This window comes from Dromiciops gliroides, chromosome X, assembly GCF_019393635.1.
Source record: "Dromiciops gliroides isolate mDroGli1 chromosome X, mDroGli1.pri, whole genome shotgun sequence".
NCBI classification, from domain to species: Eukaryota; Metazoa; Chordata; class Mammalia; order Microbiotheria; family Microbiotheriidae; genus Dromiciops; species Dromiciops gliroides.
In genome coordinates, this window is record NC_057867.1 from 33,244,710 (window position 1) to 33,263,479 (window position 18,770).

The window sequence follows — 18,770 nt, forward strand, 5'->3', positions numbered from 1 at the left end:
AAGAGCCAAGCTGCTCCATCCCCTCTTTGCAGAGTCTGTTTTCTGGGCCAAGGAGAATAACCTTTGCACTGGAAATAACAGGACCCAAATGGCCCACAGAGCTGTTACCCAAGCAAAGAAAGAAGAGAGGCTGCAAGGGGCCCCCCAGCCCAGAGGAACGGAACTCTCTGGTACTGAAAGAGATGTCAGCTATGATTGCTGAGCAGCTGTTGGGGATAGTTAAAAGATTACAGAGGGGGCAGCTAGATGGCACAGTGGATAAAGCACCAGCCCTGGATTCAGGAGGACCTGAGTTCAAATGTGACCTCAGATACTCGACCCTTACTAGCCGTGTGACCCTGGGCAAGTCACTTAACACCCGTTGCCCCGCAAAAAAAAAAAAAACAGAAACAAAACCAAAAACAATACAAAAATTAAAGTACTAAAAGATTACAGAAAAATGAGAGCAGTCCCATCGGCGGGGAGGGACAAATGTCCTAGCTTGTTTGGGAAAAGCAAGAGAACAGTCTACAAAACTACAACTACAAGCAGCGGGTCAGTGTGACTTCGGGTCCTGGGAAAATTCTAGAAGGGGATCATTAAAGAGCTGGTTAATGAACATCTAAGTGAAGGAAGTAGATTTTACAAATTACAGAGCGCGATTGCCTGACTTCAGCAAAAGCAGTTTGTGCCAGACTGACCTCATTTCCTTTTCTGACAGTGTTACTAACCTAGGAGATGAGGGAGATGCTGAGTTGTTATCTTGGGGGTATGGGGAGGTATACATCTGAGCCCCTGCCCATACCCAACAACTGGTATAGTCGGCAGGATATTGTACCCAACAGGCATTCAGAGGTCAATCGGATGGGCTTTGAGTCCATGTCATAAGAATCCACTGAAGGATTGGGGAAGTTTTTTGAGCAGAAAAATAAGACTAAGGGATGAGGAGCAGGTGGGATAGCTACTTTCAAGTAGACAGCTCTGGAGGAGAGAGAGGCTGGTGACCTTGCACAGCCCTCTCTCACTTAAATCCAATTCAGTGCAAGTCATGACATCACCCCGATGTCATGATCCTCTTCCAGGGAGTAGATTCATTCTATTTGGCCAGAGGGTGGCCCCAGAAGAAATGGATGGAGATGGCAAAGAGGCCAGTTTCAGCTTGATTGGTCAGAAACCCATCTTACCAATGAGAGATGGCCTGCCTTGACTGGGGGGGGGGAGCAGCCTGGGGTGGAGGAGGGAGGCCTCAGGTTTGGGCAGCCTGGGGGGTAGGGAGGCCAAGGCGGTGGCCCCTGCCCCTCCTGAGAAGGCCTCAACCAGAGGCTGGCAAACCACTTGTTGGTTAGGCTAGAATAAGGATTCTCTTGGGGGAAGACTCAGGCTAGCTGTCCACTGAGGTCTCTTATGAGTTGAAAATGGCATTCTGTGTTCCCCAAGCCTATAGGAATGGAGAAGAGGAGGGGGAAAGTCAGGAATATCAGGGGCATGGGGTGTTGCTAGGAAATGTGGGTGAAGGGGAAATGTCTATTTTGTGGCCCAGACCTGAAGGGGGATCACTACTGGCATCAGGCGTGTCAGTCAACAAGCACTTCTTAAGTGCACACTGTGTTTGAGGCACTGGGCTAAGCACGGGACATACAAAGAAAAGCAAAAGCCAATTCCTGCCTGCAGGAGCTTCCAGTCTACATGTCATCCTTGGGAACCAAAGAATGGGCATGAAGCCAATTTGGGAGGCAGCATGTCGCAATGGAAAGAGTTCAGGCTCTGCCATCATAGGACCCAAGTTCATCTCTGGTGATTACGGCCTGTGTCCTTTCTCCTCCTTGGACCTTGGCCTCCTCTATAGAAGGAGAGCCTTGGATTCAGTGAGCTCAGAGGTCCTTTCCAGCTATAGATGGATGCCCCTTCTGATGTTCAGGTCCAAAGCCTAGAATTTCGATGTGCCAATGGCCCTTAGTGTCGATAAGAAGCCATCAGGTCAAGAACAAACAGGACAACTAAGGTCTGGTCTACTTAGCTGACCCTCGTCTTGTGGTCATTTCCTCTCTGGGTACTTCAGTTTTCTCATGTATAAAATGAAGGGATTGAATGAGATGGTCTTTGAGGGCCTAACTCTGGCATCTTCTCAGTGCCCGCCCATGAAGCTCATGGGATGTCCACATGGGTTGTCTAAAACTTGGTTTGCAAGAGGCATTCTGCTCTGAGGATTCTTGCAATTTCTTCCTTGAAGGGAACAGAAGAGCAGTTAGGTAGCGGAGTGGATGGAGAGAGCATTGGGCCTGCGGATAGGAAGACCTGAGTTCAAATCCAGCCTCAGACACTTACTAGCTGTGTGACCCCGGGAAAGTCAGTTCACCGCCATCTGCCTCAGTTTCCTCAACTGTAAAATGGGTGTAATAATAGTAACTACTTCCCAGGGTTTTTGTGAAGCTCAAATGAGATTGATCACATTTGTAAACTTTAAAATGCAATGATCACTAATACTTTAGGGACCATAAGACTATTCTCCAATCTCTGAAAGAGGGATACTGAGCTGGAGTTAGCACTACACCTCCCCACCACCACCACACATATATTTTGCTGGTCTAAGGGTACAGAGATTCCTGTTAAAGGGGTAACATTACCCCAAATTTACACATGCAAGTTTAACTCCTTCTCACTTGAATAGAAAGGAAAAAAGGGAGGAAAGGAAACCAGCATTTATTAAGTTCCTACTATGTGCCAAATTGGACAGGAAACCAGCATTTATTAAGCACCTACTATGTGCCATGCATTGTGCTAAACGCTTCACAAATATTATTTCATTTAATCCTCATGACAGCCCTGGGAGGTAGGAACTATTATTATTTTTTTTTAAGTGAGGCAACTGGGGTTGTGATTTGCCCAGGGTCACACAGCTAGTAAGTGTTGAGTGTCTGAGGCCGCATTTGAACTCAGGTCCTCCTGAATCCAGGGCCGGTGCTCTATCCACTGCGCCACCTAGCTGCCTGGTAGGAACTATTATTATTCCTATTTTACAGTTGAGGAAACTGAGGTAGACAGAAGTAAAGTGACTTGCCCAGCATCACACAACTAGTAAGTATCTGATGCTGAATTTGAATTCAGGTTTTCCTGTCTCCAAGCCCTCTACTCTATCCACTGCACTACCTAGCTGCCTACATTCATAAAACACCACCACAAATGAGCAAATAGCTAGTAGACAGACACTGGAAAAATTATGTGGATTAGAATACCCCAGAAAACACACAGAGTGCATGAGCTCTTCTGAGGGTAGTGAGATGAGATCTCAGCTTAGCCAGGAGAGGAACACTGGGCTCACCCAGAGGGAGAGTCCCCAGAGTCTTTTTTGCCGGGTAATGAGGGTTAAGTGACTTGCCCCGGGTCACACAGCTAGTAAGTGTCAAGTGTCTGAGGTTGGATTTGAACTCAGGTCCTCCTGAATCCAGGGCCAGTGCTTTATCCACTGTACCACCTAGCTGCCCCCATCCTCAGAGTCTTTGAGGAGGCACACTGGGAAGCAGGGGAATATTGAGGAGCCAGCTTTTCCTACATGGCTCCCCATTCCTAAGTCTGTATTGCTTTCCATATGTTTGGAACTAGTCTTATTCTTGCATTTCCCTCTAAAAGAAATGAAAACTCTTCTCTCCAAAGCCAACTTACACTTACACCAACTTGGGCCCTCCCTCGAGCACACAGTATTCTTCTCTCCATCAATGAGGAGCATCTCTTGCAAAATAGCCCAGGCCTGGCCAGAAATTTGGATTCTAGTCTAGCTCCCCAATCACTGATGAACAAGACCTCAGCTTTTTCCCCAAAGACTTTCTGTGATGTAGAAGAGACTCCACTTATATTCTTTTTTTTTGCGGGACAATGAGGATTAAGTGACTTGCCCAGGGTCACACAGCTAGTAAATGTCAAGTATCTGAGGTCAGATTTGAACTCAGGTCCTCCTGAATCCAAGGCTGGTGCTTTATCCATTGCGCCACCTAGCTGCTCTCTACACTTATATTTTTGTGTTGTTCATCCTTCATTCTGGAAGAGGACCAGTGACATCAGGAGGGTGATGTCTTGACTTGCAAGTGAATTGGATTTAAGTGAGGCAGAGCTGGGCAAAGTCATCAGCCTCACTCTCTCTTCCAGGGTCATGGGAGTCCAATGGCAAGACATAGGTTAAGACACAGATGATGGCCCCAATGCAGTGGGAGACCTCAGTGGGAGACCTTGGCCTTTTTAAGCTAAGGTCTTTCCCAGGTCTCAGTTTGTCTGAGGCAACACCCATTCAGTGATTAAAGGCTAGGTAAGAACTGAGGCCAAAGATGGCCTATTTTGCCTTCACAAAAGAATCGGTCTGGATTACATGAACTGATGCTGAGTGAGATGAGCAGAACCAGGAAAACATTGTACACAATATCAACAACACTATGTGATGATCAACTGTGATAGACTTAACTCTTCTCAGCAATACAAAGGTCCAAGATAATTCCAAAGGACTCATGATGGAAAATGCTTCCCACATCCAGAAAAAAGAACTGTGGAATCAGGATGCAGATTGAACCATACTGTTTCTACTTGTTTTTGTTTTTTGAGGTTTTTTCCTTTTGTTCTGATTCTTCTTTCACAACCTAATGCAGAAATATGTTAAATGTGATTGTACATATAGAACCTATACCAGATTGTTTGCTGTCCTGGGGAGAGGGGAGGGAAGGAGAAAAATTTGGAACCAGACATTTTAAAAAATGTTGAAAACTATCTCTACATGTAACTAGAAAATAATAAAATAGTTTTATAATTAAAAACAAAGAAGAGGGGCAGCTAGGTGGCGCAGTGGAAAAAGCACTGGCCCCGGATTCAGGAGTACCTGAGTTCAAATCCAGTCTCAGACACTTGACACTTACTAGCTGTATGACCCTGGGCAAGTCACTTAATCCCCACTGCCCTGCCAAAAAAAACCAATCAGTCTGGGAGGAGATGATCCTGACTATTGACATTCACTCTGAGCCATCAAAACTCAATAAACAATTGGATAGAGCACCGGCCCTGGAGTCAGGAGTACCTGAGTTCAAATCCGGCCTCAGACACTTAACACTTACTAGCTGTATGACCCTGGGCAAGTCACTTAACCCCAATTGCCTCACAAAAAAAGAAAACTCAATAAACAGGTGAGGCTTGGAGCTATTATTGGCCAATCAGTGAGAGCCAGAGTGATTTGGGTTTAAAGGCATAGTCAAGTAGCTCCATTAGGATACCAATAGGCTTTATCAAGCCTGTTTTTTTCAGAGCTATATCTCAAGAAATCATAAATGAAAACTACATGAGGTGAAAGAGTTAACTGTCACAGTTTGAGGAAAAAACCACAATAGGATAAATAAATAGGGAAGAAAAAAATTAAGCCCCCAAGCCCCAAGATATCTTATGAAGTATAAGCGATCAAAATTTATGTTCTTGTAGTCTCTAATTTACTTTTTGGCTTGAGCCACTGCCCACCCCAGGAAGAGCTACCAGCCCTCCAGCTTCTGGACAGGTTGGGACAGGGCCCTTTAATGCCTACGTGAAGACAGCAAAACCTTCTTGAAGCAAAAACTAGACCACCATTTCATGGCATGTCATAGAGGCAACTGTCAGACATGGATTGGGCTTAGGTGGCCACTGAGACCTGAGGCTCTTCAGATCATCCATCTAGAGCTGCAAAGTGCTTCGGCAGAAACCTCAGACAACCACCTTCTCTTATAGTTGAGGAAAATGAGGCCCCAGGGAGATGACGTGACAAAGTCATATAGGTTACCTCCAACAATGATGTGACAGAGCCATTTGCTCACCTCCCCCCATGTCAGAGATGTGTTGTGAACCCACAGCCTCCCTTTCCACTGCCTGGTTCCTTCTAAGTCTGAGATCCTATGAGCTGGATTCAAATCTCAGCTCTCTCTCTTCCCATGTTGCCTTGGGCAAATCCCCATCTGGACCTCAGTTTCTCCTTTGGAATCTTGTTTGGTAATTCTTTTTTTTTTAAAAAATAAACAAAATCAGTATGGGAGTACCCTGCTGCACAGCACCAACATTTCATCATTTTTTTCTGGGAAGAACATCATAAATGGATGCAGAGAAGCCTAATGGTACCTGGCTGGGAGCCCAGAGTCCTAAAACTAGCTGCTACATTGCAAGTCAGTGTTTCAGTTGTTGAACTTTTCCTTCTATTTAAGTCAAATTTTGGCTGCAGCTGTTGAAAGGGGCCCTTCACTCAAGGGGGCAGGGCCCAGGAGGGCTCACTATATCCAGCCCTGACATGAAATGCCTTCCTAGAAACTCGGTTAGGAAGCCACATCGTCAAGAAGCCCTTCTCCGGGAATTTACAGGATTAAAATGATCCTTGGGGGCCGGGCTCAATTTGGAACTGCTTTGCAAACTTGTCTCAGGTCCTGTTTTTACTTATCAAACTGAACACGATTTGTGGCTAATGTTTAGCCACTACTTTTCATACTTGAAATGAATCCTTTCTGTGAATGATGCAAAAAAAGGAACACAGCAAACAGAGGTAAACGAATCCCTGCACTGGCCCTGAGATGATCAGAAAGTGACTGTGACCAGAAATGTGGCCAAGAGGGAACGCCACCTTTAAGCAGGAGATTGGGGCAGGCAGGGGCAGTTTGAGAAAGCAGAAGAGGGATCACAGATGTGGCATCCATGGAAGAAGCCATCTAGATGGGCCCTCTCATTTCACAGATAGATAGAGGGAGCCCCCAGGAAAGGCCACACAGAGAGGAAGGGACAGAGCCAAAATTCAAACCCAAGTCTTCTGACACCAAATCCACCATTCATTCTACTGTACTATGTAAGCATGATATTGTACTACATACGCATGGGGCAGCTGGGTGGCTGAGTGGATAGACCACTGGCCCTGGAGTCAAGAGGACCTGAGTTCAAAGCTCACCTCAGACACTTGCTAGCTGCGGGACCCTGGGCAAGTCACTTAACCCCAATTGCCTCAAATATCCGGGGCCATCTCCAGTTGTCCTGATGTATATCTTGCCCCTGGACCCAGAGGGCTCTGGAAGAGAGAGTGAGGCTGGTGACCCTGCACAGCCCTCCCTCACCTAAATCCAATTCAGTGCAAGTCATGGTATCTATCATGGTCCTCTCTGAGAAGGAAGGACAAACAACACCAGCAACTATGTAGACACTGTAAATATTACTGCGCCCATTTTCCAGAGGAGGAAGTCAAAGCCAGGAACGGTTAAATGACTTACTTGTGGCCACATAGACCATGGGGCTAGAAACCAAGAGCTGGAGCGGACACCCAAGGTCATCTTGTTCGACTTGGCCAGTGTGCTTATCCGGGAAGGAATTCCAGTTTCTGCCCACCACTCACAGCAATGGCCTCTCCCAGTCTGCTCACACCAAAGAAGTACTCTGACTGACCTCAGTCCTGACCAGCTTCTCTCCCTCCATGAGTGGCCTGGCTTCATGCTCAGATCCCACTCCCCCCCAGAACGGGACCTAAGTAGTCTCCTCCCGACTTGCTGGATAGAGACAAAACCCTGCATGCTCCCTCAGGCTCCATCTCTGATGAAGTGACAGTGAAGAGGTCTTCAAAGTCTTAGGGACAAGAACCCCCCCCCACCAAAAAAATTCACTCTAGGCCCCTTCAATAACTCATTACACAGGCAAATTACCCATTGGGCCCTAGGTTGAGGTCATCATTTCCATGCCCCTGTGTCCAGGAAGAGACTATGCCTCTTCTTTCCTTCTTCCGCACCTCCCATATCCGTCCCCCTTCTCCTTTTTTCTATTTTCAGTGAGAGGGACAGTGGAAAGAACACATTAGATCTGGGGTCAAAGGACCTGGATTCAAGTCCAAATTCTATCATCTGTGTGGTCTTGGACAACTCACTTTACCTCTGAGCCTCGGTTTCCCCATGTGTAAAATGAAAGGTTTGAATGACATCAAAGAGTCAGAGATTTAAAGCTGGAAGACACACGGATGGCCTCTAATCTAATCCAACTCTCATTTTACAGAAGAGGAAATTGAGGCCTCCAAAGGTAAAATGAGTTACCCAAGGTCATGAAGAATATAGCAAAGGTGGGATTTGAACCCGTGTTCTCACTCTAAATCCACGTTTAAGGACCCCTCTGGCTCTTTACCCATGATTTTCTGGTCCCATCACCTGAAATCATGTGATGTCATCTTATGGTGCCTTGGAGCCCAAGGGCATATGGATTCAGGAAGAGAGATGGAGTCATCCCAGCCACCTTCCCACTTTCCATGACAGGCCTGTGAAAGGAGAGAGAAGTGCCCACCCATCTCTGGGGATGCAGGCCTGGTCTTTCTTTTCTTCCAGCCCCCCTTGAGGGAGTAGGTTCTTCTTGCTGTGTGTGGGTGTCAGGAGTGGGCACCTGTAGCCATCAGACTGGACCCTGAGATTTGTTTCCTGGTTGCTTAATATCTATCCCATGTTCCATTAACTATGTATGTTGAATAAGGGGGTGGGAGGAAGGGTTGGAATGAGATTGGAGTAGGAGATTCCACATGTGTGACTCTAGAGTCATAAATCTCCTAGTTGAATATTTTAGTAATATCTCCTATCTTCTAGCTAAATGCCAAGCCAGGCTTACAAGGGAGGGGCAGCACTGTAAATGGCGCTACGGTCTAGGAGTTTGACTTGCGTGCCCTCTGGTGGTCGATGGGGATACTGCAGTCTTCCATTTGCCACCTGGTGGGCATCTCAGCTATTGCTGGATAATAGGGCCCATTATCTTTGGTGGGCAAAAGTAAGGCAGGCAGCGAGCCTGGGGCGCTTCCATTACCATGGTGCTCCATGGCTTATGCTCGAGTGCCTCATTAAGGATGCAGGTATCACAGGTCTGTGGCCCCGCAGGTAGGAGTCGGTATTAAAAGGGAATTGGGGGGCAGCTAGGTGGTGCAGTGGATAGAGCACCAGCCCTGGATTCAGGACCTGGGTTCAAATCCGACCTCAGACCCTTGACACTTACTTGCTGTGTGACCCTGGGCAAGTCACTTAACCCCAATTGCCTCACCAAAACAAACAAAAAGGGAATTGGGGGGGGGCAGTGCAGCTAGGTGGCGAAGTGGATAAAGCAGCAGCTCTGGATTCAGGAGGACCCAAGTTCAAGTATGCCCTCAGAAACTTGACACTTACTAGCTATGTGACCCTGGACAAGTCACTTAACGCTCATTGCCCCCCCCCCCAAAAAGGAATAGAAATAGGAACAGACTTGTAGGAGGTTATAGAAGCTGGGCTTGAACCCACAGCTGCCCTTTGATACCTGGATGACATCAGACAAGCCCCTCCTCTTCCCTGGGCCTCAGTTTCCTCATTTATAATATGAAGGCGTTGGACTAGATGGTCTCTGGGGTCCCTTCCTGTTCTGAATCATGTTGGCCTACAGTTGGCTGTGTAGGGTTGCCCCATACTGTCCTCAGTGAATAGCTTTCACATTGCGGTGTGGCAAGGCATGTGGATGCACGGGGAACAAACTTATGTTTACCCAAACATTCTCCTTATTGGATTTAGAGACTTGGTTCATATCATATTATTTGTTTTCGTGTCTCCAGTACTTAGCATGGTGCCTGGCAGTGAGTCAATCAACAAACATGTATTAAATGCCTCCTCCTTGCCAGGCACTGTGCTAAACACCAGGGATACAAAGAGAGACAAAAGATGGCTCCTGCCCTCAAGGAGCTTCCAGTCTAACAAGGGAGAAAATATGCAAACAACTATGTACAAACAAGCTATACACTGGTACACAGAAGACACCTAATTTGTTTTCCTTTGTTTGCTCACTCGCTCGCGCGCGCTCTCTCTCTCTCTCTCTCCATCCACTGTCCATCCGTCTTTCTATTTTCTATCATCCATCTGTCGACATCCTGTATCTACCTACAATTTGTCTATTTCTTGCTCCTCAAATTGTTCTTCCAGACTGAGAAGCTGTAGTAATGGAGCCTTCATCTCTACCCAAAATAGGACCAAAAGAATTAACCCTATACAGTGCAATCAGGAAGGACTAAGGTTCGACATAAAGTGTCATTTCGTGACATGAAAGTTAGTCCCTGTGCCCTGGGCTCAAACTTTGCAGCTGTCTTTGATACCTCCCTCCCTCTCCTGTCTTCCCCATCTTTCTCTGTGCCTCTTTATCTGTTTCTCACCCCCCCATTTTCTGTTTCTATGTCTCTGTCTCTCGCTGTCTGTCTCCATCTCTGTCTTCTCTCTCCCCCCTCTCCCGTCTCTCTCCTCTCTGTCCTCTGTATGTCTCTCTACTGCTGTCTCCTCTCTTTGTCCTCTGTCCCTCTCTCTGTCAGTCTTTTCTCCGCCCCCCCCCCCGTGTCTTCCTCTACTGCTCTGAGGTCCTCTTGTCTTGGTCTGTCCGTTGTCCTGTCTGTCTCTATCACTGTCTTCTCTCTCTCTCTGTCTCTCTCTCTTCTCCTGTCTCTACCACTGTCTCTTCTGTGTCCTGTGTTTCTGTCTGTCCTTTCTCTCCTGTTTCCTCCCTGTCACTTGTCTCTCCTGTCTGTCCTCTGTCCCCCTCCCTATCCCTCTTCCCTCTTTTTACTGCTCTCTCCCTCCTCTCCTGTCTCTATCACTCTCTTCTGTGTCCTGTGTTTCTGTGTCTCTGCCTCTCTGTCCTCTCTCTCCCCCCCCCTTGTGTCTCTCCTGTCTGTCCCCTCCCTCTCTCTGTCCTGTGTCTCTCCCTATCCCTCTTCCCTCTTTTTACTGCTCTCTCTCTCTCCCTCCTCCTGTCTCTACCACTGTCTCTTCTGTGTCCTGTGTTTCTGTGTCTGGGCCTCTCTGTCCTGTCTTTGTCTTTGTCTCTGTCTCTGTCCTGTGTCTTTCTCTCCTGTTTCCTCTCTCTCTCCCCCCCTCCCCCTCTGTGTCTTGTGTCTCTGTCCGTCCTCTCTGTCCCCTCCCTCTCTCTCTGTCCTCTCTGTGTGTCTCTCTCCCTATCCCCTCAACCACCAAGTCCGAATGGTCTCCAACCCAATTCGGACCCTTCTTTCTCTTTGCCTCCTCATTGGTCTTCCCGTCTCTTTTCCTTCAGCACCTCCCACCTCATCCTTTCTCCAATCCATCCTCTTCATCAGTGCTGGAGTAATCTTCCTACTTGCCCCAGAAATCCCCTCACCCAGCAGTGGCTCCCCAGCGTCAATGGAAAAAAACAGTATGTGTGATCTTGGCCAAGTCTCTTTACCTCTCTGGACCTCAGTTTCCCCCTGTGTATAATGAGAGGACTGCCTTCTAATGTCCCTTCCATTCCTCGACCTGTCAGTTTATGCATGACTGTGGGTAAGTTATTTTGCCCATCCAGTTTGCTCCTCAGAAGAATAAGGGGGAGTGGAGATCGATTAGATGACCTATGATCGTGTGAACCCAGCATCCAAGGCCTTCCACACTCAGCTTTTTTCCGTAGGTCCTCCCTCCACAGATTCTTTGTTCTAACCAAACTGGATGACCCCCCCCACCCCATCCTGCTCATGTCAGTTCCGTTGCATTGGCTCATGCCCAGTGTTCCCTGGGCCTAGAGCAAACTCCCTGTCCCATTGGTATGGGTTGAAGTCCTTCCTCTCCTTCACAGATCAGCAACAAGAAGCCCTCGGTTTGGTTCCTCCCAGGTGAAAGCAATCTCCCTTTTCTCCAATTTCCCATAGTCCTCAGTCCAGCTTGCCTCTGCCCCTAGAGCAGTTCACACATTCCTTAGTTCTTCCTTGAGCCATGCTTCTCTGGGCACATCATATACCCCCTGGAGACTGTAAGCCTCTTGAGGATTGAGCCTGGGTCACTGTCCCTCTTTGGCGTCTTTGGCGTCTTTGGCTCCCCAGCACCCAGCGTGAAGCTTTGCACGTAATCACTGCTTAACAGATGTGCATTGAACTCAACTGGATTTGAAGCAAGTGAGGTTGTTGCAGGTCCCTAAAAAGCCTCCTTCCTACTGAAGATGCCCAAACCTGGCCCACCTGAGAAGCATGTTTTTCCTTATTTCTTTGGGCCTGTCCCAAAGCAGGAGGGTCAGCCAGGCGGCCTGAGGTCCATGTTATCCTCTGCACAAATCCCCACACCAAACCCCACGGGAGATCCAGCCAGGGCACTGTCCCCTCTCCTTGGACTGGGAGGTAGGAACCTGTTAGACGTGTGGGTTTCCCTTCTTTATGGAGCAAGAGGAGGACAGTGGGGATACACACTGTATCTAACAGCTAGTACAAGCCCATTTTCCCAGAGCTTCTCCTGCCTTCACCCATGCCCACAAGGACACCCTTGGCCCTCAGGATCTCTATCTCTCTGTCTCTCTGTCTCTCTGTCTCTCTTTCTTTTTTGGGGGGAGGGCAATGAGGGTTAAGTGACTTGCCCAGGGTCACACAGTTAGTGTCAAGTGTCTGAGGTCAGATTTGCTCCTGAATCCAGGGCCGGTGCTCAATCCACTGTGCCACCTGGCTTCCCCCTGAGGTCTCTATCTCAATGACAGCACTGTTGGCCTCCTCTTAGCCAACCGTGCTTAGCCTGAATCAGGCCAGACCAAGTAACAGCATTCTCCTTTCTTAGTGCCCCCACCCTGGTACAGACCCTCATCATGTCTCACATACAGCAGAGATGGTGAACATCAGCCAGGGCCGCAACACTCGAGGGAGGCCAGAACAAGATTCAAATATAATTGGGAAATATTTCACAAAATAAATAAAAATGCAATAAAACATAGATAACATTGCACTTTAAAATCTGGGCTCAGACACTTGACACTTACTAGCTGTGTGACCCTAGGCAAGTCACTTAACCCTCATTACCCCACCCAAAAAACCCAAGTCAGTGTGTGCCCACAAGGATCCTTATGTATGGGATTAATGGCCCCCATTTCTATTCGAATTTGACTCTACTGACCTATTCCGATAGTCTTGGTGGTGGTGGTGGTGGTTGAGTCATTTCAGTCACATCCAACTCTTGGCAAAGATACTGGAGGGGTTTGCCATTTCCTTCTCCAGCTCATTTGACAGGTGAGGAAACTGAGGCAAAGAGGGTGAAGTGACTTGCCCAGGCTCACCCAGCTAGTAAGGATCTGAGGTTGGATTTGAACTCGGGTCCTCCTGACTCCAGGCTTGGCACTCTATCCACTACAGAGCCACCTAGTTGCCCCAATAGTTTACCGTAGTCTTATAGTCTCCTAATCGGTCTCCTGCCTCAAATCTCTCCCCTCTCTAGTACACCCTCCACTCAGCTACCAAGGTGATCTTCCTAAAGTTGAAGTCTGACTATGTCACCACTCCTAGCCCCCCACCCATACATATACACATCTTCATTGGCTCCCTACTACCTATAGTGTCCTATTCAAACTCCTGTATTTGACAATTACAACTCTCCACAAGCTGGCCTCTCCCCATCTTCCCAGCCTTATTGCATACTACTCCCCTGCGCGCGCACACACACGCGCACACGCCCCCAAGGTCAAACTGGTCTTGCTCATCTCCAACCTCTGCATCTTTGAACAGACTGTTCCCGACACTCAACCTCCACCTCTTAGAATACCAAGTGCCCTTAAAGACTCAGCTCAGGTGCCATCTTCTACAAGAGGCCTTTCCTGATCCACACACAAGTGTCCTGGCTTAGGAGGAATCTAAGGGGAGGGGAGGGGATAACAGGGAAGAGGAACCAATCTGCCAACCAGTGGAGTTAGGCTTCCTTCATTCCCTGTCATTGTCATTTGACTGTTTTCTCTCTGTGCTTTGCAATGACAGTGGCTCCAGGACAAACCCTCTTTTCACCTAGGGAGCCAACATGATATAACAACAGCAAGACTGCAGGACACCCAGGTTCAAATGCAAGCTCTGCTGCTTCTTGGCTGTGTGGGAGCAGAGAAGTAAGTCATCTGCCCAAGCTGCAATTTTCTCTTCTGTAAATGGGAAATTAGATGCTGAGTCTCCCTAAGGGGCTGGTGTGATGCAAGGTGTTTTTGTTAGTCTCAGGGAGGAGCCACACGGGGGGCCCATGAGAACTTTCTGAGTGCCTGAAGAAGGGCTGTCGCTCAGAAGCCAGATCAGACTTGTCTTCTGGGCCCCAGAGGGCAGAACACTAAGGAGTGGGGAGGAGGTACAGAGAGGCAGGTCTGGGGTTGTCCCGGTATGGCATGGGCTGATTCCAGAGGCAGAGAGCAGTCCCCCTCTGGAGGTGGTTTGCAAACCACCACTTGTGAAGAGCCACTTGTTGGGACTGCTGGGGATGGGATTCTGGTTCAAGTAGGGCTAGACTAGATGATTCCAACTAGGTCTGAGCTTCTGGACAGAACTAAAGAAATGGGATTTCCGGTTTCAAAGAAATGGGTCAATCGATCCTAGATCTTGAGTTGGAATGAACCTCAGAGGTCATCTAGCCAAACTCTTCACTTTACAGAGGAAACTGAGGTTCAGGCTGAAGAAGGGACAGTAGTAAGGTAAACTCAAGTGTAGTCAGTTTCAGAAATATATTAGCACAATAATAAAGCACCAGTCAAAAGGAATAAAGATAAAACACTGGGGCTTATAAAGGAAGGGGGCAAGCTCAGGGAGGAGCCTCTCAGAGATTTTCCAAGAGGGTGGAAATGGCCTCTTTGAGCAGTTACAGTAAGAAGGGGTTTGTCTTTGTTTGGGGATAGCGGTAGGGTAGAAAAAGAAGCACCGATTGCTTAAATGTCAGGAATGAATTCTCCCTGGATCTCACCTTGGCCATTTCTGGTCCTGGCACAGTGGTGAGTACATGGTCACAGCTCATGAAATTGTGAGCCTCAGTTTCCTCCTCAGGATGGGGTTGTAGGCTTCATGGCCAGCTCTTAGTGAAGGAACCTATTAGTGACCTACCAAGTCACATCAGCTCTCTAGCCCTCAGGTTCCCTCTCAGTAACAGCAGGGGGTGGACTCCATGGCTTCTGCAGTTTCTTTCAGCTCCAGGCCTGGGAGACTGTGGGTGATCTCCCATCCTTTACCTCCTCTCTCTCTAGGCCTCACCCTCCGCTACAGTAACAGGAGGATGTTGGACTTGTGCCTTCTGGGGGCCCTGGCAGCTCTAGACCTAAATGCCAACCTGGGCCCTGTTTTTTTTCTTTCTTTTTTTTGCAGGGCAGTGAGGGTTAAGTGACTTGCCCAGGGTCACACAGCTAGTAAGTGCCAAGTGTCTGAGGCCGAATTTGAACTCAGGTCCTCCTGAATCCAGGGCCAGTGCTCTAGCCACTGTGCCACCTGGCTGCCCCCCTGGGCCCTGTTTCCAAGGCCATTTTCTTTTTTGGTTGTCCCTAGCCTCCTATCTTTCCCCTCCCTGTGGCTCCTGGAGAGTCACACACCAGCGCACACACATACCTCATACTCACATACTCTTGGACACTTACATATACACACAGAATCCAGATGCACACGCATACAATCGAAAAACATGTACATACATACATATACATCCCTACATAATGCAGGCACATACATGTACATATACACATATGCATTTATATATGCATACATGTACATTGTTTCATGTGTGGTACATGTTTGTTTACCTATGTGTATGCCCATATATACCCATGCACACACAACACCCTCATACCTAAACATACATCCTTGCACAAATACACACATATACAGTCACATGCTACAAGCACACACCAAAACATACACGAAGACATGCATGCACAGACCAACACATGTGCACAAATAATACACACAATACACATGCACCCAAATGTATGTGGATGATTATTCATGCCTGTGTGTGTGCAAAAACATTCACTTGTGTGTATACCTCACATAACACGTGTACATGCACGTACACGTGTGTGAACAACACAGGCAATGCGTGTGTACACATACCAACACATAAATGCAATATACACACATTCCCACCTCTGCACATACATGCACACATCCCATGCATTTCACAGCACACAGAGATACACACAGATATGAAAACATATGGCAGCTAGGTGGTGCCGTAGTGCACAGAGCACCCACCCTGGAGTCAGGAAGATTCATCTTCCCAAGTTCCAATCTGGCCTCAGACACTTCCTAGCTGTGTGACCCTGGGCAAGTTACTTCATCCTGTTGGCCTCAGTTTCCTCCTCTGTCAAATGAACTAAAGGAAATGGTAAACCACTCCAGTATCTCCTACCAAGAAAGCCCCAAATGGGGTCACAGAGAATCAGACATGACTGAACAACATGAATACACCCACCCACACACATCCACATACCCATATACAACAAACACACATATGCACATGTGTGCCCGTGCTCAGATGGTAACCTTTGAGCCCAGTCAAGAAGCAAAGGCAAGGGAGTAGATTATCTTCCAGATGCGTGTTTGTTAAACAAACAGTAAGTTTGTCGGACACTATCCTTAATTAAGATTCTTCAGCCTAATATTCCACACCTCCCTCACTTTGCCCCCAAAACACTCCCCCGCCATGAAAATCTGCTCAACAAACCTCAGTTAAGTGACTTTCTATACCTCTAGACCCGTTTTCCCACCTCCTCCAAGGAAGGACAATAGACTCTACGTGGGGGTTCATGAGGTAGTGAGCTCCCCATCCTTTGAAGGCTGAAGCAAAGGCTAGAAGCTTCATGTGTCTGAGTCACAATATAGAAGGCATCCACCATGCTTTGGGGTTTTGAGATGGTCAAGGGACTTCATTGGCACCAGGGGCTTTCACCCTGAGTCAGTTTGTTCTGGAGCAGATCAGCCCCTATCTACTTCACAACAGTCTTAGTGAGTGGCCTAGGGAAGGGCTTCTTAAACTTTTTCCATTCACATCTTTTTCCCCCAAGAAATTTTTACGAGACCCTGGGTGTAAAGGTGTATGCATATATTATTGTTGTTGCACATTCAGAAACCTTTTACTGTTGCCAAATTTTTCACAACCCCCACATTCAGTTATTCTACCCCATATGGGGTTGCAACCCATAGTCTAAGAAGCTTTGTCCTAGGGCACTGAACAGAAGGGACTTGCCTAGGGTCACACAGCCAATAAGGGTTACAGCAGGACTTGAACCCAGGGCTTTCTGTCTCTATCTACTACCCCCACACCCCCGCTGCCTCTCCTGCTTTCACTCTGAGATTCAAAGAACATCAGGGACCATGCAGCCCAGTTCTTTCATTTTCCAGAGAAGGAAACTGAGTCCAGTGTTCTTTCCATGACACCATTCTCCGAGTTCCATAGCCCTTCCCTATGGGTTTAGGACAAAGTCGGAACTTACCTGCCAGGGTGGACCTCTTCCCCCTTCTGCACTGCTACGTGTAGCAGCTCTCTGGAAGGCCTTTCTCTTTCTAGTCCTCCCTGGCTCAGTCCTTCCCCCTTTGGCTGCATCTCTATGGAATCCAGCCCCACCCCCACCCCCAACCACATCCTGTTGGGCCCATCTTTCCTTCTTTTCCTGACGTTACTTCCCCTCTCCAGTTGCTCACGGAGCCAATTCTATAATGAATAAAAAGTAGCTTCAAGTAAGATACAAAGGGAGGTGGTTTACATCCCAGAGAAATCAAAGAGAGGGTGCAAAGGCTCATATGTACAAAACAGCTCTTTTTGGAAACAGAGGAGATGCCCATCACTTGGGGAATGGCTGAACAAGTTGTGGTATGGGATTAGTATAGAATACTACTGTGCTATAAGAAGTGATGAAGGGGATGGTTTCAGAAAAACCTGGGAAGACTTATAGGAACTGGGGTCAGCTAGGTGGCACAGTAAATAAAGCACTGTCCCTGGATTCAGGAGGACCTGAGTTCAAATCCAGCCTTAGACACCTGATACTTACTAGCTGTGTGACCCTGGGCAAGTCACTTAACCCTCACTACCCCACCCCAAAAAAAAACAAATTAAAAAATACTTATAGGAACGGATGCAAAGTGAAGTGAGCAGAACCATGAGAACCATTTAAAAGAAAAAAGCAAGCTTTCCATAATAGACAGCTATGGTTTCAGCTTTCAGCTTTTTCTTCTGTTATACTATGAATACAGAAATGCTCATTTTGCTTGTGTTTAAGAATTAAGATTTTTTTATAGACACAAGGAAACTTTTTATAAGGGGAGGGGAGGCAGCGTGGTACACTAGAGAGGATTACTGTAGAGAACCTAGGTTTCAATCATGTCTCTGCCACTTTAGTACTTCTTTGACCTTGAGCAAATTCCTTACCTTCTCTGGGCCTCAGTTTCCTCTTCTGTAAAAATGGGGGGGGGTGGACTAAATGGGACCTTTGGTTTCCTTCTCTTAATCCGTGAACTAGATATGAGTAAGTGAAAGTTATTGTTATTTAGTATGGGGTGGGGTGGGGCAGGGGGGGGGGACTCTGGAGCAAACAGGAGTTTAAAGTATATACTTATTGTTTCTCCATAAAGCAAACCTACACCAGCAGCATCTTTGAACATAATACACAACCTGATGATTTTCTTTTTTAAATTCGGATGCCTTCTGAACTAGCAGACTACCCTAGGCTGGGAATCCAGAGGTTTGGGTTCCAGTTAGCCTCCCTAGGCTAAGAGAGGTGTAGACCTCCAATTCTGGAGAAGCAAGGGCAAGGCAGAGATGCTCCCCAGCATCTCTGGTCAGTGGGTATCCAGCTTCTGCTTGAACACTTCCAGGAACAGGGAGCTCACTTTTTTTTTGGTGAGGCAATTGGGGTTAAGTGACTTGCCTAGGGTCACACAGCTACTAAGTGTTAAGTGTCTGAGACCGGATTTGAACTCAGGTCCTCCTGAGTACCTAGCTGCCCCTGGGGAGCTCACTATTTTACATACAGCGGTCCACAGAGCCCTTCTGGCTCTAACAAGATGATTCTTCCTTAAGCACCTA